The sequence below is a fragment of the Aythya ferina genome (genome assembly GCF_964211825.1).
Source record: "Aythya ferina genome assembly, chromosome: Z".
Classification (NCBI taxonomy): domain Eukaryota; kingdom Metazoa; phylum Chordata; class Aves; order Anseriformes; family Anatidae; genus Aythya; species Aythya ferina.
In genome coordinates, this window is record NC_140299.1 from 14,154,723 (window position 1) to 14,177,187 (window position 22,465).

Genomic DNA, 22,465 nt, shown 5'->3' on the forward strand with positions numbered 1-22,465 from the left:
ATTAAAAAATAAACACCCCTTGGTTAATTATTTTAAGCAGATAAAGTGTATCTTCTGGTTGTTAGGACTTGAAAAGAGCAGGAACTAACCTCTGTCAGAAAGGCCTGGGAAAGTTGACCTGGCAGTGTGCCCTGATGCTCAAGTAATAACGGGATCTGTTGGGTTAGTAGGGTGGGGAACAAATTCCAGTAAGAAATACCAAAAATACTGCTACTTATGAGGAAACTAGTTCTTTCAATGGCTAAGTGCCACTATGCTTGTGTGGCTTCAGACCTCTTGTGCTATGTATACACAGTATTTTCCCCTTCGGTCTCTCTCATGCAAAATATCTGATGTCCTTATTGTTGTCTAGGGCAGATTTCTTTTCTGCTTCCTGTTAAACATTTTGGAGCCCAATTATTCTTCTTGGAGCTCTTTCAGATAATTTAAAATGACTAAATAAATCAGTTATAATTCAATAATTTTGATGTACTTTAATCCAATGGGCTTTAAGCTTTGCCACCTTTCCCCCCCCCCCCCCCAACAGTTGGTCCTATGTGGTCTCAATAAACATTTTCACAAGTTCACAGGTTTCTTTCACTTTTCACTTTCACTTTTAAGTTAAGGCTCACAAAACTCCAAGTCTGCTCTGTAAAACTGCTATAAAAAGGTACTACTGCTTGTTTTCTCTGTTTTTCCTGAGATGAATTGTCATCATAGGAACTCTTACTAAGCTTTCTATTAAAAACTTAAATTAATTAAATCTTAAAATTTATTTTAAAAAGAGTTGTGATGTTCTATAAGCACTATGATGACAGGCTACGTAGAGGAAATTGGTGTGGGGGCAATAACATTTGTAAAAAGCAGAGAAGAGTAGAGCTTGGAAACAGATCAATCACTTTCCTAGACCCAGCAAACCTGATCTGTTATTAGTAGTGGGCAGCAATGGGTGTTTGAAAGCATTCCTTTTATGAGCAGCTTTGAGCAAAGTGCATACAAAAGTATCTTCCTAACCATAGGCAAAACTTTTGCTTTTTAAGCACAGATATAGTATTCCAGCTCAGGCACTTCAGGGACCACAAAGTGCTGGAGGCTGGGGAAAATAAATAACAATAATAATTATATATATATATATATATATATATATTTTGGGGAGTGAGCATGGGGGAAGAAAGAACTTTGCAATTATTCTTAGACCTTTTCTAGTCATGTCTCAGTGACCATAGGACAATGAGGTGGTACTTTTTTTCTGAGTTAGGCCATTGCATAAGTCAATGTCCCTTTTTTCTTATATGAGGAGGTTCTGGCATTTTCCAGACTTGAGGATGCCTTGTAAATGTAATTCAGCAAGAAGAGCCTTGAAGATCTGCTCTGAATCATGAGGATTAGTTATAGATAAAAATAAGTGAAGAAACTAAACTTGTTGAGAGGGATCCCTACTGACATGCATATCATCTTTAACTTCGTATGATGCTAGTACTGACTATATGATTTTAATGAGTTTGAAGTGTCAGTGGGAAGATGTGGACAATGTGACAAGGAAATTATTTTGAATTGTCCTCACATATGTCTTTAGCCCTGTGAAACACTGGAGTTCATGACAACATTATTGAGTTCTATATTGAAGTTTAATGATTTGATGGTGAAATTCTTCATCAGATTTCTGAACCAAGTTTGTTCATGATCACCTTAATTTTTCTGTTCTATCATGTAATTTTTAGACAAAGGGAAAAGTTCTTATCTTCATTCAGGATATGTGAGAGGAGATTAAGAGCTTTGTAATTTATTGGTTAGATTTGAAGCCACACCCCTTGAACATAAGCATCTGTCTCAGTAAGCAACATTCATCCCACTTACTATTTACCAGTTCCTGTATTTTCCTCTCCCTTTCATTATACTTCATTACCTGTTCTACAGAGAGCATTAGTTATTAAGAGAACATTAGCGTTATCAAGGTGAGAGTGCCCTGATAACTTCTCTGTCCTCCTTTTTTTTTTTTTTTTTTTTTCCATATGTTGTACTACCTAAGCTTAGAGGAGTAATTTTTCTCAGTATCTATATCAATCAATATACGCTCCTATTCTGAGCTTATGTTCTGCTTCTCAGGTGGGAAATGTTGACAAGCTCTGTTCTGTGTGGCCATCTCTGTATTTTTATACTGAATGTCCTTACTTTCTTTAATTGATAAGGACAAGGTAGCAGTAAAACAAGTGAACAGGCTTTCCCTTTTGCTTCTTTTTCCTTAAAGTTGAAGAACTATTTTCTCCTTAACACTCTGAAAGCCCTACTTGGAACAGGTGCTTCTTCTGAAAAAAATGTTACACTTCCCCTTGCATAAGCTCTAAAGCTTCTGCTGAGGGCTAAGGTTTAGTCAAATCAATAAATTGCAGATTCAGTGGAAAAATAGTTACTGTTAAAAGGATAAGTTGGTCTGTGTACCCATTCAGTATGTGAGCAAGAAAATTCACAGAGCAGAGGGTGAGCACTCATAGCAGGGACAGCCTGCTCATGAAACTGCAAGGGCAAAGAGCCTGACTAGTACCAAAAAGCAGAATTACACCCTGTGGATGAAATCTTTAATTTCTAATGTCAATGGAAGAACTCACTTCACTTACTGTGTGAAGCCCTTGTGCCGATGTCTTAGAATCTTCGCATCACAGATCACATGGTCTGGCTGAACAGTGGTGAGAAGAGGATAAAACAGCCTTCTGCTTCTGGTATTTTCAGACTATTTGCTGCAGAATGGCTTTTTTCTTAAAAAATAAAATAAAATAAAATAAAATAAAATAAAATAAAATAAAATAAAATAAAATAAAATAAAATAAAATAAAATAAAATAAAATAAAATAAAAATAAAAATAAAAATATGCTGTACAAGTGAATAAGCTACCTTCTATTGCTTGCCCTTTTTGAACTCTTCTGGTCACATCTTTTTCTGTAGTCATCAACAACCTTTACAACTTCTGTTCATTATATCAGCGATGACATTGCTGACAGGGCTCTAGTTATGAAATAAAGACATATTTTTCCCTAGGCATATCAGCATGTAAATCATCCTCTTTCCTGTGACCTTGTCAAACATCTTTACTCAGCTTTTATTTTTTTGACATCTGTAAATAATAATGTCTCTAATTAACTCCAAAAGCTTGACACCACACAAAAATAAACTGTATTATATCTTTGCTTTGGTGATGTGTGGGAAGGGCACCTTTTGATCTCAGTTACATCAGAATAAAAAATGTCTATCCTTGTTTACAGTGAAAGATGCTTGTACCAGTATGCTTACGAGCACAACCTGTCAATGACAGGGAAATGTCAAGGAAGTGGTATTTGACAAGACAAGGCTGATGCATATGCTTAGAAGCTGAGTTAGTGAAAGATTTGTTCAAATCCATGTCCTCTTGGCAGGTGGTTGAGACTAAGTGTCCTGTGGTTGTAGTTACCCTTTTGGCTGCTGGTTGGTGTGGTGGTGTACAGACTCCCTTTGTCTCAGGGGCAGAAGGCTGTGCAACTGCTCACTTTAGCATGGCCAGCAGCACATGGCGAGGTTTTGCTGCTTCAGGCTACATGGGAGACAGTCTCTGAGAAGGCTTCTAGAAATAAATATCCAAGGAAAAACCAGCCTCTGGTTAAGGTAAAAAATTGTGATTAACATAACCCTAGAGGTGAGATCCTTGACGCATCTATGCTGCAGGGACTCTAGTGAATACATAGGGAGCATAGGCTCCTTATTTAGGGGAACTAATGAAGGAGGTTGTAGTCTGCCAGTTCACTTTCTTTCATGCTACTTCTTACAAATGTTTATCCAGGTTTTCTCACAGCTCCAGAATAGGCTTCAGATCTGACAGATGGTTCAGAACAAAGAATAAATCTTCACACCACAAAAGAGTAAACTGCAGGACATCATGAAACAGGAGGCTGTGAAGGTGAATAAGTCAGGCTTGAAAAACTATTAGTCACATTAATGTAGTTTCCTTCCATTAAGGCATGAGTACAGAATTCCCTTGGCTATAAATTGCAGGAAGCGGGAAGCAGAGTAAAAGATAACTTCTCTTTTTTTTTTTTTTTTTTTTTATTTTATCTTTTTTTCATTATGCACTTGCTTGTAGCCCCTCTACTGCTAAATGAAATTAAATAGCCTGCCCATTTACAAAGTCTCCTAATGTGGTAGTTCTCCAAATTGTATTGGTCTAAACACAAATAACTAGTGATGAACTGGCAAAATGATGAGCACTGGGAAATGAAAAGGAGTCCCTGTGTCCTTGACTTAAGAGAGATTTTTTTGGTCATACCCTCTGCAGCTGAAAGCTTTGACCACTAGAGAGCTTGTCATGCAGTACTTTGTGGATTTAGCTTTCATGAGGTAAATTCTCAGTTCTGCACTGAAAGATTAAATGATCTCAGCCTCAAATCAGAAGAAGGTTTTAGGATATTGCCTCTTTAGGTTGTTTCTTCCCAGAGAGATATAGCAGGAATTAGGTTCCTAGACACAGAGATGTCAATAGATGCTCTATTCAGTTCAGCCTTAGCAGTGCCTGAAAGTCTGATTCAATATTTAACAAGCTCTGTGAGAAACCCTTTTGCTGAGCTTTGTGGGATCCAAGTCAGGTTTACTGTGTTTATATAAATAGTGGTGTACAGTAGCAGTGGGTTAATATTACTCTAGTTTCCAACTTTGGAAGTTCAGTGTGTAACAGCTTTGTCTTATATAGCCTTAAAATTCTGTCTTAGAATGTTCTCCTCAGTGGTTTTAAACAGACTAATGATATTTGTTTCTTTTAATCTAGTAATGACGCTCATTCACAGTGCCAGAGAGCCTTCCAAAGATGGGGAGAAGACGGATGGAAATGATGTATATGTCCTGCTTTTAGTATTGCCATATGTAAAAAGTGAAAAAACTCACAGATCAGTAACAAGTATAGAAGCAGATATGTTAAACATGTAGCTACAGGGAGTGCTGAACACTTGTTATATTTACTTCAGGAACATGATAAAGGAACATGATAAAAATTGTAATTCTTGCATCTTGGTCAGGAAGCTTTTTTCCCACCTTTTAGACACTGGGAGGTAGTTTAGAGAACATCTGTGTTTATTCCTTGCTCTGTTGCATGAGGTTATCTTTACTAGTTCATCCAGTTGGTAGAAAAGTTATTGTTTTTCCTCTTACAAGGGATTACTCATGTAGGCTGAGAGATCAGAAAGGGATCAGATGAACTCATTAAATAAAAATCTTTTTTTCTTCCTGATATCCTTTTAAGTAGAAAATAGATGAGTTAAAGAGAGCATCAGGGAAATAAAAAATAATTTTAAAAAGCACATCTCTTTTAACTAGGAGAGGACATACTGGCTGCTCTTTCTGGCTCTGATTCAGAAAAACATTCCTGCTCAAGTTAGTGCTTAAGAACACACTTATCTCCTCTTGAACCTGAAACCTGGGGAGGCCTCCACCCACACTTACAATGCAGGGTAGTTCACAATGCTGCAGGAGACTCCACTGTGAGCTGAATCCCTGCACATTTTGTTTAATGTGGTATAGAAGCTTATTCCAAGTAGATTTGAAGAACATTTACTACATGTGCTGCTTAACTCTCTCCAGAGCATGATGGTAGGTTACCAAATTAAATTCTCAAGTGAAAAGCAAAGCTAGACTGAACCATCTTAAAGACTTATGTGAAGACAGATGTTTGTTAGGAATATTGTTTCCTTATTCAAGCACCCTGTGGATTCTTAGTGCCAAATAAATAAATTCCAGAATGGACATATTATGGCAGTGATCTCCATTTATAGTTGGTAAAGATTCTCAGCCGCATCCAAGTTCAGATCAGGTTCAAGTGTCATTAGCATAGTTTGAATGTGGCCAGCTGGAGGACATTGCTCATGATCTGTCCCTCTGAGTAATGCTGTCAGTGACAGGCTTAAATCAACATTCACATCAGTTCATTTAATAAGGAACTTGTAAACAGACTTTTCCTCCCATGTAAGAGACAAGTCATACAAATAGTACTGTGCAAATAATTGATTTCTTTGATGTGGCTGATGGGCTAAAATATAAACTGGAAAGAAGTCTGTGTTTTTCTTGCTTATAACTGATACTAGCTAGAATGCTTTTGGATCAAAACAAATAGATTTTCATAAAACAAACTATAATGCTTTTTTTCTGATAACTCTCCTTTTTATGAATGGAAGAGACTAGATTCACAAAACTTTTGCACTCCTAAACCAGCTTTATGGGATGATTCACTTCATCATCATATATAATGTATTGTCCCTAATCTTTCTAAGAGTAGTATTTTCAAGTGATTTGACATCTACATTATGCAATAGTCAATGTAGATTTCCATACAAGATACTCCAAAATTAATTAAGCACAATATCATCTGACAAATGATTTAGTAACAGTACAACTTCTCCTTCTCATGTAAGCATTCAGTCATGAACTGCCCACTCAAAACTGTACATTAAACTGGGATCAAGTAACTCTGATGAATAACTAGACAACTAAAAATAGAAAGAATGTGGTGGTCTATGCTAGTCTTCAAGATGTATTCAGAAATTAGAATTATCATGTGCAAGAGAGAGGTCTAGTGATAGTGCTGTTCTGTGTTTTGAGAAAGACAGAGATTTATATTCATTAATTTAATTATTTAATTCAAATATTCATTTATATCATGATGGAGGATATGCTTTTTATTTAAATCTTTAAATTTAAAATTTGAATTAAGTGGAATGCTGGGGTATAGTTACTTCAGAGATTTTTCACTTCCTCACTTAAAGTAGATAAAAAAATATGTGTGTTTGGGTGTACATGTACATGTATGTATGTGTGTAGACAAAATTTATTCTATACCAGCCAATTGTATAGAAGAAATTTATAAAATATGCCCCCAAAACTCTCCAAGATGTACTACTGATTTTTCAGTAAACCTTAGAACAGCATGGAATTTCCAAGGAAAAAAATGAAGAAAGCTAGTGTTGGATGAAACTCTAGAAAAGGTTAACAGGATGGCTAATTAGAGCCAGCAATCTAACTGTGACAGTTAGATTAATGAAGCCTGAGATAATAACTAAGAGTAATGTAATTCTGTGAATCAGCATAGGTTTGTGGAGAAAAGATATTGCAAGACAAATGTAGTTTCTTCCATTTTAATGAAACCTTTGGTCAGTAACAAAGATATAACACCAATCTACCAGAAAGTATTTGATGTAGTATCTTGCAATGTTTAAGCTTTTAGTTTGCTGGTTCTTAATATTAATGGAATTAATAATTCAATTATTGAATTAATAATTTGATTCTAGGTTGACCTCAATACATGTTGGTAACTTGGTGAAAAGTTACAATTACATTTTGTGTTTTAAGCCTGTGTTATGTTAATATGTTACTAGTGAGAAAAACATAATATTACTACTGATAAAAGTGGCTGATAATACTGAACACTGGTGCATGGGGAAGATGTTGGATGACGATGTAGGCTGTGGAGTGATTTGTAACTGATTGCATGGAAAGGCCATATTTTAAGAAGACCAGTTTTAAGATCTTCTGAGAATAAAAAGTCATACCTCTGAGGATAAAAATCATATGTTTAAAAGTAAGTACTCTTCCTTGTGAAAATGGTAACATGAAAAGAAGACCTGAGCATCAAATAGCGGGCAACAGCCTAGTACGTTGCATTCTAGGCGTCTCATGCTGATTTTGAATGTGCCAGCAGAATTCCAGAAACTTGTACTACATCTGTACTTAGAATAAGCCACAAGTTTGATTGGAATACTGTGACTGCTTTTGGTGTCATTTCCAAATGCTGGCAACTTAGGGGAATTTCCTGGAAAAGCTACTGAAACAGCTAAAGAAAATATTTTCTTACAAAGAGGGAAAGAAGAAAGAAGAGGCAGGCAGGACTTCTGTTTCTTTAGTTCAGAATGGAGTTAAGTTCTAGCCTTTGGACCGTACCTACAAAGCTAGAAAGACTAAAAATAGTTTAGTGTACCTCACAAATTTTCAGATGTACCTCACATATTTTCAGATGTTTTTAGTACTTGCTTGAGCGTTTGAGGTTTCAGTATTGCAATATTCAGAAAATGAGATCTCTCTTCAGTTGTAAATATCTGGCAGTCATTGTGTACTTCTAGGCAAGGTAAGATTACTGAGTGCTTCTCATGGAAGATGTGAAGGGAAAAAATATGAAACAGGCATTAAGCTAAAAATATCAATAATCATAAATCATGTAAAAATATGATAGAATGATAGAATAATTTGTCACTTTTTTCTTTTTTTTTTTTTTTTTTTCATTAAAAAATATTTATACATAATGAACAGTTCTAGTTTTTTATTACATTAGCCAATGGATGTCACTGTTGTTCCATTGCATATCTGGTATGGTACATATCTGCTGGCACTGAAAAAATGTGTCTCTGAAATAAAATAAAACTGAACCAAAGCTGCAGGTACGATGTTGCACTGATAGACATGAGGAGTAGTTTAAGACGTGGCCTAACCAGGAAAATTGTTCTATTTACTCAGAAAAACTGTGACTCAAAAAAGCTCCATGAAGTTCAGGAAGAAGTAAGGAAGGGATGTGTGCTGGCTCAAAAGGAAAAGAAAAATGACAGCTTTGAAATCTGAAGCACAAAAGGGTGGTGAGGTTAATGGTTTTAGTAATTAACAGTAGTACTGAAAAGACCACAGAAAAAAAACAGCCTGGAAAACAATGTTAAGGACAAAACCCAGAACGAAACTGACTTTTATTTTTCTTTTTTTTCTTTTTTTTTTTTTCTTTTTTTTTTTTCATTTGCTTTTTGTGAATGTGGAGAAATCTATGGGAGTGGAATATGTTGGATTTCAACCTGCTAAAGAGGAAAACCTGTATGTGGAAGAAAATTTTAGGAGGAAGGAGAGAAAGATGGAATTGTGAAAGGTGAGAAGAGAACAGAACAGGACAGCAGAGCGAGGGCAAGTAACTCTGCCTCATCCCATGTTATATCCTTACCAGTAAACTAAAACTGGATAGGACTCCATCTTGGGTATAAGAGTGTGAGTGTATGCAGACTCTGTCCACCCACATTGTACCAGCAATCCTCAGTAGCCTGACCTGTACCACCGCCTGTCAGCACAAGATGAGGACTGCTTACATTCCCTGAAATGCTGGGGCAATACTGGTGGGCATAGGCCAAAGCTATGTCAAGAGCTGTGTTAACAGTTACACTGTACTTCCATGTCTGGGCTTGAATCTTTACCCTGGCCTGGCTTATTTTATTAGAATAAACTTAGGATAAAATTACCAATGAGGGTAAGGCTTGCTCTTCTCCATGTCTTATGTCTCCATGTCTCCATGTTCTCCATGTCCATGACTTATTAAAGAGATACACCACCCTTGACCCAAAACACATTTTGATCCAAAACAAGACCTGAGCTTGGACTTTGGGAACCCTGCTGTGAGTATATTTGAATACAGTGCCTTGTAAATGCACAGGAAGAAACCAGCAAATTTAGGGACTGAGTTATCAGATCTCTTGGAAGAGTTTCTAGAGGAAAAGTACAGGATTATTGATCAATCCTGAAAGAGTAAGGTTAAAGACAGCACTACATGGTTGTTTAAAGTGGTATTCTGTGAAGGTTTCCCTAGAGGCTGTTGTTTAGCGCTATATCCTGTCTTGGATTGGCATAGTCTGCCACAGGATGCCATCACAGATGGAGGTATTGGAGAAACTAGTGTACATTTTCTCAGTCAGCCAGGTGTGAGGGCATTTCCTTGAGCCATCTCTCTCTCCGACTTTCCTTCCTCTTACTGGTGTTGTGCTCTCTGCCGGAAAAATAAGTTTGTTCTCCTGAAGTGCTGTGATGGCTGTGTCCATGGTGATTTGCTGTGTGAAGTGTCCCCTTGTGAACAGGCCATAGTGATGACCTGTGTGGCCTTGCCTTCTGTGTGGCCCCATGTGCCAGGCACCATGGCCTGGCAGGTCATAGCAGTATCCCAACTGCTTCCATCTATAGTGGAGACACTGTGGAATGGTGTCCCAGGAGTGCAGGAGATACAGGCCCAGCTTCAGCATGCCATGAGGAAAGCTTACAGAGTTTTTTCTGAATCTTGTGGTCAGACTGCTGTGACTAAGGATCTGGCTCTCCCTTTCCTGTTCTTGCTTTCTGCATTTTCTCCTAGGCTGCATGAGCAGAAGTGATAACATCATCCCTGTCTGGGTAACGTTGCAAAGCTGCTCATCATGGAGTTGGTGGTAGTATTTCGTGTCTCCGGGTACCAGTATCTCTGGTCTGGGCTTGACAAAGCTTACTACAGATTAGTAGCTTGCTGTGGTGCTTTGGGACATGGGCTGCTCTGACAGAGAGGTGCATGCATGCACATGCATGTGTATGCTCCATAACTGTAGAAGTTTTAGAAAGGAAATACTGCTGGATTATGGAAGCAGACCCTTAGCTGTGCTGAATGGAAGAGCACTGCTGTGTTTGAGTGCTGAGGAGGGAGTGACATGGGATTTTAATATTCACTCATGAAGAAGATGTAGTTTTTGCTTCTCACTTGAACACCTGTATTAGCACAGTACCAATCTGTGCTGTTCTGTGGAAAGTAGCCAGCACCAACCCTCAGCAAGGAAGCCACCAAATTACCACTAACTCTTGCACAGGCCCTGTTTTCCTCAGAGGCCCATTGTCAAATGCTGTTTCGGCCAGACCTGCTGAGCTGAGGTAAACTCTAATGGCTGAGCTGTGGCTTGAAGTGGTTATGTGCAATACCGAGAAGTCATAAACAGCTCTTATATAAATCGTTTATGAGGGAGCAGGGAACCTTTATCCATGTCAGATTTCTGTAAAACAGATCCGAGCTGATAACTGCATACCACAGTGTTCTCACAGATTATTTTCTTTCATAAAACAACAGCAAAACAAGCCTGCTCCTCCCTCCCCCTATCTGGGCACAGGGGGGTTGGTTCTGCACACCTCCAGGGATGCAGAAGATGGATATTCACATGCAGCTGAGGGCTTGAATTCAGCAGGCTGGACAGAGAGACCTTCACAAAGACCCAGTGACACAAAGCACACCACTGCAATCCCTAGCATTTGATGCTAGTCACTAAATCCTTTTTGAATGAATTAAATCAGTTACTGGTAGTCTATCAATTAGTTGTAGTCTCTAATTGGTAATAAAAGCAGGAAGGCAGTCACTTTTATTTTTGATTGGTTGGTTGGTTGTTTTTTTTTTTAAGTTTCCAGGAAATTTCTTTCTTGTTTAAACTGTGTTATATACAGATTTCAGAAGGGAGAAAAAGTTATGCTCTTGCCCAACAAGCTGGGTAAGTTACACTAACAAGGTAAAATTGAATACACAGACTAGGTAGAATTGAAGGCTGGTAAGCTGATATGTTATTATTGTTATACAGATACTTTTTTCTTTTTTCTTTTCTTTTCTTTTCTTTTCTTTTCTTTTCTTTTCTTTTCTTTTCTTTTCTTTTCTTTTCTTTTCTTTTCTTTTCTTTTCTTTTCTTTTCTTTTCTTTTCTTTTCTTTTCTCTTCTCTTCTCTTCTCTTCTCTTCTCTTCTCTTCTCTTCTCTTCTCTTCTCTTCTCTTCTCTTCTCTTCTCTTCTCTTCTCTTCTCTTCTCTTCTCTTCTCTTCTCTTCTCTTCTCTTCTCTTCTCTTCTCTTCTCTTCTCTTCTCTTCTCTTCTCTTCTCTTCTCTTCTCTTTTCTCTTCTCTTCTCTTCTCTTCTCTTCTCTTCTCTTCTCTTCTCTTCTCTTCTCTTCTCTTCTCTTCTCTTCTCTTCTCTTCTCTTCTCTTCTCTTCTCTTCTCTTCTCTTCTCTTCCTCTTCTTTTCCTCTTCTTTTCTTTTCTCTTCTTTTCTTTTCTTTTCTTTTCTTTTCTTTTCTTTTCTTTTCTTTTCTTTTCTTTTCTTTTCTTTTCTTTTCTTTTCTTTTCTTTTCTTTTCTTTTCTTTTCTTTTCTTTTCTTTTCTTTTCTTTTCTTTTCTTTTCTTTTCTTTTCTTTTCTTTTCTTTTCTTTTCTTTTCTTTTCTTTTCTTTTCTTTTCTTTTCTTTTCTTTTTCTTTTCTTTTCTTTTCTTTTCTTTTCTTTTCTTTTCTTTTCTTTTCTTTTCTTTTCTTTTCTTTTCTTTTCTTTTCTTTTCTTTTCTTTTCTTTTCTTTTTTCTTTTCTTTTCTTTTCTTTTCTTTTCTTTTCTTTTCTTTTCTTTTCTTTTCTTTTCTTTTCTTTTCTTTTCTTTTCTTTTCTTTTCTTTTCTTTTCTTTTCTTTTCTCTTCTTTTCTTTTCTCTTCTTTTCTTTTCTCTTCTTTTCTTTTCTCTTCTTTTCTTTTCTCTTCTTTTCTTTTCTCTTCTTTTCTCTTCTTTTCTCTTCTTTTCTTTTCTCTTCTTTTCTCTTCTTTTCTCTTCTTTTCTCTTCTTTTCTTTTCTTTTCTTTTCTTTTCTTTTCTTTTCTTTTCTTTTCTTTTCTTTTCTTTTCTTTTCTTTTCTTTTCTTTTCTTTTCTTTTCTTTTCTTTTCTTTTCTTTTCTTTTCTTTTCTTTTCTTTTCTTCTTTTCTTTTCTTCTTTTCTCTTCTTTTCTCTTCTTTTCTCTTCTTTTCTCTTCTTTTCTCTTCTTTTCTCTTCTTTTCTTTTCTTTTCTTTTCTTTTCTTTTCTTTTCTTTTCTTTTCTTTTCTTTTCTTTTCTTTTCTTTTCTTTTCTTTTCTTTTCTTTTCTTTTCTTTTCTTTTCTTTTCTTTTCTTTTCTTTTCTTTTCTTTTCTTTTCTTTTCTTTTCTCTCCTCTCCTCTCCTCTCCTCTCCTCTCCTCTCCTCTCCTCTCCTCTCCTCTCCTCTCCTCTCCTCTCCTCTCCTCTCCTCTCCTCTCCTCTCCTCTCCTCTCCTCTCCTCTCCTCTCCTCTCCTCTCCTCTCCTCTCCTCTCCTCTCCTCTCCTCTCCTCTCCTCTCCTCTCCTCTCCTCTCCTCTCCTCTCCTCTCCTCTCCTCTCCTCTCCTCTCCTCTCCTCTCCTCTCCTCTCCTCTCCTCTCCTCTTCTTTTTGTTTTTCCATCTTTACAAGCCTCATTTCTAACATGTCTTATTTACATGAATTGCATTCCTTTGCTTATAATACAAGACTGGGTTTTCATGGACACATGGAGACATAGGAGTGGGAAAAAAAATCGCTTTTTAAAAACTAATTTTAGAAAACTTTAATTGCTTGTGTGTGAAAAGTCTGTTGGCAAATGACTTTCCATGTGGGAGCCACAACATGGAAAGCCTTAAGACAGGCATGTCACTCCTTGGAAATCTCAGAAATCTCAGATTAATCTGTTATACTATTTGTGTTTTCTGTAGCAATAAAAGCTTGTGTTTATGTTTGGTTTGGTTTGGTTTGGTTTGGTTTGGTTTGGTTTGGTTTTGTTAAGAAAGTCAGAATAATATGAAGTTGCTAATTTGTTTCCAGGTGTAGTGATAGTTAAAAAAAAAATCAAATATAGTAACAACTATAGATTTCTTCACTTCTTCCTTCCTTCTCTTCCTTCCTCCCTCCATCCCCCCCCCCCCTTTTTTTTTTTTTAAAGCATATTTACATATGATAACTGGTCTAGGAAGAATGATGCTATAGGACCTTAAGTAATAAAAAAAGTTCCTGTTCAACTTCAAAAAGTTGTCCCAGGTGGAGTTCTCTGCTGAACACTAGCATGTGGAGGTTACTGAATGACTTAAAATGTAAAGCTCAAAATCCTACTAGTGGGTAAAGTCAGGCATGAAATCATAGATGAGTGTTGATAACAACCTGAAAATTGCAAGCAACTGATTCAGTCTCTCTCTTTTTTTTTTTATTTTTATTTTTATTTTTATTTTTCACTGAGCTTTGGCTTTACTATGCTTATGCTTATAGCCTTCTTGCCTTGTATCTATTAATATTTTACTTCTTCAACTCTCTCCTTTTTCTGTAATCTTCAGCTTGAACACTGTTTGCTTTGTGCTCTGCCAGATCATTTCTGTTGCCCATTCTTTTTTCTCCCTTCCATTTCCTGCACAATTACAGCTGACAACTCTTCCTGTTCTTTGAACAGAAAGATCAGGAGTCTGGACCAATCACTTCTTTGTACAAATGGTGTCTCCAGATCAGCTAATTTAGCATGTTAGCAAATGTTGGTGCCTTGTCCTAGCAAATGGATGCAGAAGATCCCTGTGTTGCCTCTATTCCAAGAGAAAACTTTGTACCAGCTCAGGTAGCAAGTTATCTTTGAGTAAAAATACTTTAAAAGAAAAAAAAAAAAAAAAAAGCATCGAGTAGGGGCAACAAATGTCCAAATGTCTAAAAAAATCCTCTACAGGCCCCAAGTCAGTAGCTGGGCTTACTTACAACAGCCAAATACATGTACAGGCTTAATTTTTTGACCTCAGATTAATCTAGCCAACAGAGTCTGGCTCTCTAGAAAATGTCCTTTGCCTAGGTTAAAAATAAGCTTGTAGTAAATAAGAAGTTTATTTTAAGGAAAGCAGGTCTGTCAAACCTGTCAAACACAGAGACCTGCTTTACTGATATGACTGTCTGCTCCATTGCAAAAGCTTGGAAACTCACTGACAAGTTATTGAAAACTCAGACAGAAAGGCCTTCTTCCAAATGTCTTGAACAATTTCTTCCTAAAAATACTGTTTCTAGATGAGCACATTCAGCATGTCAGATTTAGTACAGAAATGGAAATGTATCTGCCTTCAAGTCAAACCATAAATCATGATGTATTAATGTCCAGACCCAAGAGTCTGCAAGATCATCCTGGCAACTTATTTTGCATTCCCAGATATAAACAACTATGGATTTATCCAGGGCTTTAATTGCCTGCCTCTCTGTAGCAGTAGCCACTGCAACGCACCGTGTGGTGTGTTGGCATTTGTGGCTGCAAGTTCATAGGTATGCAGTACCCTGTGCACATTCAGATCGGAGTGGTAGCTTCCCACATCTCACTTATAGGTGAATATACACGAATGAATATGAGCATATGAATATATCATATATTTATGACATGCTAATTACTGTTGAAACTGAACTTTATATATATATATATATATACATATATATATATAAGGCTAGTGGCATTTAACATTTTTTTCTTGTTCCTCTGGAGCAATTTCTCACTTTTTTTTTTTTTTTTTTTTTTTTTTTCTCTCACCATATTCTGTTAGCAGAGAGAGTTATTTTTCCTTGTCTCTCATCACGTCACAGTGGCTGCAGAGTCTACTCTCAATCACCTCTTGATGGGAGATTTTTTGTTCATCAGGCCAAATGTAGAAATGTTTCTCTCTCATGAGACTTACTATTGTCCTTGACAATTTTATTGTTCATGATAAGCAGAGTTGTCATTCGCAGCTTCTTGTCCTGAATATAGACCAGGAGACAACACACAAAAAAAAGGAGTTCAGCTTTTATATTTCTGGCTACCTAAGGAGCCTAAGGAGGGTGGACTTTCTCCTGTTCATCTTCAGCACATGGAAGGAGCTTAACTCCTTAGAATCTACTTGTTAAATGGTGACCTACATAAATGAGTTAGGTATAAAGCACTGAAATAGCTCAGTGAATAACTTCAGGCTGCAGAGCAATCTGCACCTTCACTTAGGGTGCAGGAAACATGTTAACCCCTTCTCAGCCAGCCTCCTTCTTTGGCTGATAGCTAAGGAGCTGGAATGTCTGTCTGGAGGTGACAGATGCCCTTTTGTCTGAGTGTCCCACCAAGTTGCTCTGAACATTGGCTTATTGGATATTCTGACATTTTCACAGACCTGCTTGCTGAAATGCTATCATGCCTGTATAGAATAAATGTCATCAGTCCAGATGAATGGGGAAATTTCTGACTACACCCCATTGTTAAGGGTATTGCTGCAAGTGGGCAATATGTAGTGGGCCTAGTATTTAGGTACTCTCCTGAGAATTATGAGACAGAGCTGTAAGAGTTATATCAGAATTAAATCTTCTATAGTCTTGGTGAGTTATATAAACATGATAGTGTTAGGTAAGGGACAGGGGATGTGTTTATGTGTGAAACTCAAGGCCAACTTTTATGCAATGTGAGTCCAGCTGAGCAACTTTCCCTTGCTAAACTAAAAATCTTGAAATGAGATTAGGAGTTGCAGAAATACCTGGAAAAATTTCCTGGTGTCTTTTGGAAGCGACTTGCACCTCCTTTGTTAGGGTTAACATAAAAATTAGTGTTCTTTGTCACATCAATTCTCTATCTATTGTTAGCACCTGTATGAGTTATTTAGGATACACTATGCAGACCAGCTTGATAACTATAGGTCTTATAAGCCTTTTCATTAGCATTCACAAGACATTAGTGGAAAGTAATATCAAAATACAAATGTTGTTGTAGTCCTGTCAGTTGTGTGTTTTGCAGGATGAGTAAAGAATGGAGATAAAAATGGTCTAGAGGGAGTGTCCTCCTCTGCCTACAGGTAACTAAGAGGGCCAGGTTAGATTAAGAACACCATTCACAAGCATTTGCTGACTTGAGCTGAGGTTGCAAGTGCTCAGCAAGTGTGGGATCCCTCATCTACCACTATCAAGTAACTATCACTGAAGTCAGATCTGATGTCAAGGGGCATGAGGTGGAAAGATAAATATCTGTTGTCCTTGTTAGTTTGGGTTAGCTTCCATAGGAGGAACTGGTGCACAGATAAACTTTCAGAATGTTTTCTGAGTAACCTAGACAAAGTCAAACACTGGAGATAAAAGTTTTCTTTTACTATTCTTTGCTACCCTTCCTTTCCTATATTCTAATATATACATCAGCTCTTCCCTTTAATTTCTCTTTACTTGCATAATTTTAACTTTTTTTTTTTTTTTTTTTTAATTTTCTACTGAGATGAACTCAAGCATTAGTAGAATATACTAAAGACTTTTTTTTTTTTTTTTTTTTTTTTTTTTCCTGTTTCTTTGAACTGAACCTTTCATGCAAATCCCACTGTTTTGATAACACTGTAGTCAGTTAGCGTCAAGACTCTGGTCAAAAGTCAAAAAGAAAATGAAAGAAGGTTCAGAAAAACTTTGCAACTATTTTCCAATTTAATTAATAACCTTTTCTTACATGTTTGATAAGCAAAAAAATTTAAAGAGCCTTTTTAGTTATTTATTTATTTATTTTATAATTTGCGTATCTCGAATTTCACTTTCTTTTCAGAGTTGATATTAAATATTTTTTCAAATTCACATTGAATTTCCTATATCTTCTAACCTCATAATCTGGAACCTCCAGAATCTACCCCCTCCACAAACAGTTTTTTCCCCCATGAACTAATGTAAGATTTTTAGGGCTTCATTTATTCTCCACTTCTCCCCTTGGTGCCCTCATTGAACCACCCAGCCACCCAAATGAGGGTTGGGTGTGTCATCCTGAAATCATCAAGCATGACTACCTTAAACATGGGAGGATTATGTTTTAAACTTTCGGCCAGTGGATTTGAGAATTTGTGACCTGTTTTACCTCCTGGAATTTTCTAGTGGAGATTTCTTGCTACTTTTTGTTTATATTGTTACACTTAACTTGAAAAATTTATGTCTTCATTAGAGTGAGAAAAGGGGTGTGACTAGAGAGAGTAGGGATCAGAAATCACCCAACAGGAGCCCTTTCTTTCATTTCCTCTTTCACCAAAAATTGGATATAAGGCAAGTCATTTAGAGCTTGTCCTTCTCTCAGTCTCATAGACTGGAACAGTCAAGAGCTGAGGTGCTTTCTTTTCAAGGTGCACAAGCTCAAAACCTCTTATACACATAAGAGAGATGAACCTGAGTTTCCACAACACACGTAAATGAGTCACTTAACCACTAGGTTATATCCACAAGGAGGGGAATTCCTACTTAACCAGATGTTTTATGTTGTATTACATAAAATAAGTCTGCCAGATCAAATCTTCTAGAGCAAGATAAGCAGATGACTTCTTATTTTCTCTAACTGTGTCAAAGTTTGGGTCTGAACTAGATGCCTATCTGCTCAGGACTGTTTGGACTTCAGGGTATGTACCTGTGTGTATGTGCCAAACTGCAGTGGAAAGACAGGGGCTGTAGCTCAACATTATGCCTTTTCAGCCATGACGGCTAATTACATATTGGAGTGTTGACAAGAATGTAGCGAGCTGTTTTGGGGGAGTGATTATTCCCTTTAGTTCAGCAGTCCTGAGGGTTACTTCTGGAGCACTGTGTCCAGTTTTGAGACACTAGTATGAGAAAGTTATTGCCAAATGACAAAGCCTAGAAGTGGGTCACTAGGACTTGGAGCCAGATGTACAGGGAGAAGCTCAGGGAATCAAGGCTTGCTTAGCCTGGAGGAGAAAAAACTTGGTTGAGGGAATTGGACTGAACTGCTCTGTTTGTCCTCTCTGTTAGCTCCTTCAGGAACTCAAGCCAAAATCAGAGATACACAGAACAGTCGCAAGTCGAAACAAGTGCATCCCAAACAGATATGGGAAAAAATTATTCACTTGGGTGTGGTTAAGCACTGGATGGATGCTCAGAGAGGCTGTAGGGTATCCAAAGTTGGAGATTTTATTTTATTTCTTTATTTAAGCATCAGGACTTACAGCAACATGAGCAATCTAAGCTGGGTCTGGTTTGAGAAGGTGGTTGGATGAGATGACACAAATTTATTTATTTATTTATTTGTTTGTTTGTTTATTTATTAACCAAGGAAGTTGTTGTATATGAAGTTAAGTGGGTTTTGAACATGTGAAATAACTATTGGTTGTAAGCATTTGAATAGATATTTGGGTACCAAAGTTTAACAGTAGATTTTGCCTTCCCAAAGTAGGTTTTGTTTGTTTGTTTGTTTTAACTATTTGGTGTTTATAAACTAAAACCACTTGAGGACTATTCTTTGGGTTTTCCAGTACCATCAGCTCTGCTTTTGATTATGAGGCAGCACCCAGCTAAACACAGGTCCAACAAACTGAATTTACTACTTAAACACAAGAGACCCAGCACCACATCTCCAGTCTTACTGCATGTGCTGCAGACTGCCTTGTTGCAGGTGTGTGCTATGGCCAGTGTGGAGTCATGCTATGCACTAAGTAGTTGGCTGTCCAAAGGTTCTGTGCCTATTTATGAACACTGCTTATAGCACAGCGATCACTGAATAGAAATTACCTTTAATCTAAAGTAATCTAGCTGCAGGTACTGGCTGTGCAGTCACTAAGCCTGGGATAGTGCCTGAACAGGGATTAGTCACATTGCTTGTAAGCAGTGGCAACAGTATTCCTAGCATTTACCTTCTCTGCTATCTGTAATCTTTGAACTCCACATGTGGAATGTAGCCTTATAAACTATGCACTTTTGCCTTGTTAAATCTCTAATGAAATAGATCCAGTGGCTGGAAAACACCATTTGGTCTAATAATCCCGCCTCTTACAGAATCACAGAATCACAGAATTTCTAGGTTGGAAGAGACCTCAAGATCATCGAGTCCAATCTCTGACCTAACGCTAACAGTCCCCACTAAACCATATCCCTAAGCTCTACATCTAAATGTCTTTTAAAGACTTCCAGGGATGGTGACTCCACCACTTCCCTGGGCAGCCTGTTCCAATGTCTAACAACCCTTTCGGTAAAGAAGTTCTTCCTAACATCTAACCTAAAACTCCCCTGGCGCAACTTAAGCCCATTCCCCCTCGTCCTGTCACCAGGCACGTGGGAGAATAGACCAACCTCCACCTCGCTACAGCCTCCTTTAAGGTATCTATAAAGAGCAATAAGGTCACCCCTGAGCCTCCTTTTCTCCAGGCTGAACAAGCCCAGCTCCCTCAGCCTCTCCTCATAGGACTTGTTCTCCAGGCCCCTCACCAGCTTCGTCGCCCTTCTCTGGACCAGCTCAAGCACCTCGATGTCCTTCTTGTAGCAAGGGGCCCAAAACTGAACACAGTACTCAAGGTGCGGCCTCACCAGAGCCGAGTACAGCCGATCACCTCCCTAGCCCTCCTGGTCACACTGTTTCTTATGCAAGCCAGGATGCTGTTGGCCTTCTTGGCCACCTGAGTACACTGCTGGCTCATATTCAGTGGACTATCAACCAATACTCCCAGGTCCTTCTCTGCCTGGCAGCTCTCCAACCACTCATCTCCCAGCCTGTAGCTCTGCTTGGGGTTATTGCACCCCAGGTGCAGGACCCGGCACTTGGCCTTGTTGAACTTCATGCAGTTGACCTCAGCCCATCGGTGCAGTCTATCCAGATCCTCTTGTGTAACTGAAGTATATGTTTCCATCCAGTCATCCCACCAGACCTTACGCTGTTTAAGTGTAGGCTTCGGTGGGTGGGAGGTGAGGGGGCACTCAGCTGTTGATGGCTCAGACCTTAAATTATACATTAACTTACATATGATTTCCATAAAATGAATTACTAATAATTAATGATTAATTCTTGATTTATGATATTACATTGGTTCTAATTAAATTTGTATTAATAGTCTTAATCATCATGAGTTGAGGAATTTAGATGAGGTATGATTGCCTGAGAAGCCTACACCACAGTAACCCATAAAATTCTCTTGTCCAGGTTTTCATTTTAGCATTCCCAAAAAGCTATTTTGTGGTTTTCTTTTTAAAATAAAACACATTTTTTCTTCATTGTAGTTTCACTCTTAACAATGTAGAGTTAATGACTTAATGCACCAAAACATAATAATCCTCTATAACGTGCAGACACTAGCAACACTGCTGCTATGTTAAGTCATGTCTCGGGATTGCTGAAACCTGGACTTTTTCTTTAAAAATATTTTTTTCTTAACTGGACTTGGTTTAGTGGTTAGTGCATCAGGGCTAACATACTTGTGTCTGTCAGAAATAAGTGTCAACTAAGAATTTAATGTGTGAATCTATATGCATATATAATAGTGCAGATAAACTGAGTGTTATACAGAGTGGTGCAAGGACAGGAGATACGCTTAAAACTGACCAGTTCTCTGGTCTGTTTCAAATTTAAGGCTTGCAGTCTGTTTCCATTACTACTCAACTTAGTGCCTTGGCTGGATCTCCTCAGTGTTACTGTTGATCACCAGTTCCCCAGCTTTCATATGGGACTGCATTTTGCTGGTATTGGCAGCATTGACTATCATTGAGATTTACTAAACCTATTTGTTACAATACCTCCATCTTAGCTTACTTGAAACTTGGCCAAATGTTAACCTCTTAGGCTAAAATTTGCCATTAGATGACTTGGGGCACTTTTAATTTTATTTTAATTTATTTATTTTTTCCAGAAAGTTTCAGCCAAAACAGTTTTGCCATTTCCAAGAAAAGGTTGGAGAAAATGCATTGTGTCACAATGTTAAAACCCTGGCAACATTCTCTTTGATTAACTGTGTACTGTCTATGCTTTGGAGCAAGGAGTTAAGATTTGGTCACCGTTGTGGCCTTTCTATCAAGAAAGTGCTGCTTCCTGTTGCCTTGAAAATTTTTAACAAAAAGTTTTGGAAAGTTTGAACCCACATGAAATTCAGCATCTTGGAACTGGACAGCTAAGGGCTTACACTGGTTACTGCCTTGTGCATGTCTCACAAAACTGCTATAAAAATACATGCTTACACAGCAAAATTTCATCTCCACTGTTTCTTGTATGGGATCACTGGTACAAACTGAGAAAAAGGGAAGTATGACAGGGACACAAAGAATGAGGAGAATGAGTTGTTCAGACAAGATGGAAAAATAAAATGGAAATGGGTGAAAGATAATCATAGAATGGTTTGAGCTAGAAAGTACCTTAAAGGTCATAGGATCATAGAATTATTCAGGCTGGAAAAGACAAAAGACCTCTAAGATCATGTAGTCCAAAACTTTAACCTAGTACTGAGAAGTCCGCAAAAGATCTTCTAATTCCCGCTCTTTCTCCTCCTCCACTCACCCTTCTCCTTCCCCCCCCCCTTTTCCTTCATGTGCCTGGAAGTACTTCCTGGGATAAGCTGCTCCGTTACATTCCCAAAGTCTAAGATGAGGCTGCCTGCAGTTCTCTGGGTCTTCTTTACCACCGTTTCTGAAGGTAGAAGTGGTATTTGGCATTTGCTTGCCTCCAACCTTCTCATGCGTTTCTCAAATGCAGTGATCATTCAAACATGATAAAAGTGGCCTCACAAAGACTTCAGGCAGCTCCCTCAGCACTCATGATTGCATTCTATTGGAGCCCATGCACTTATGTGTGTCCAGTTTGTGTAAATATTTCCTAACTTGATTCTCTTCCTCCAAGGGTGTCTTCCTTACTCCAAACTTTGCCTGGTTTCCAGGGTCTTAGATATCTTAAATATGGTCTTATCAGTAAAGACTGAAATAATGAAGGCCCTCAGTAGCTCAGCCTTCCCTGCGTCCTGCATTACCAGGGCCCTTGCCTTATTTAGCAGTGAGCCTACACTTTCCCCAGTCTTTCTTTTGCTGCTTAAATGTTTACAGTCACCCTTAAATGCTTACAGTCTTGTTGTCTTTGACATCACTTGCCCAGTTCAACTCCAGCTGTGCTGTGGTTTTCTTAACTGCACCTCTGTATGCTTGGACGGT

The 22,465-nt window shown here is 37.9% G+C and overlaps 1 long non-coding RNA gene across 1 annotated transcript in view; it reads left to right on the forward strand.

Annotated features, from left to right (window-relative positions):
* Nucleotides 1–578: 578 nt before the first annotated feature.
* Nucleotides 579–22,465, forward strand: part of LOC311426937 — a 133,872-nt gene continuing 111,985 nt past the window's right edge. The window contains exon 1 of the long non-coding RNA XR_014687118.1: nt 579–649. This is a non-coding gene — a long non-coding RNA (uncharacterized lncRNA). The remainder of the gene's footprint in view (nt 650–22,465) is intronic.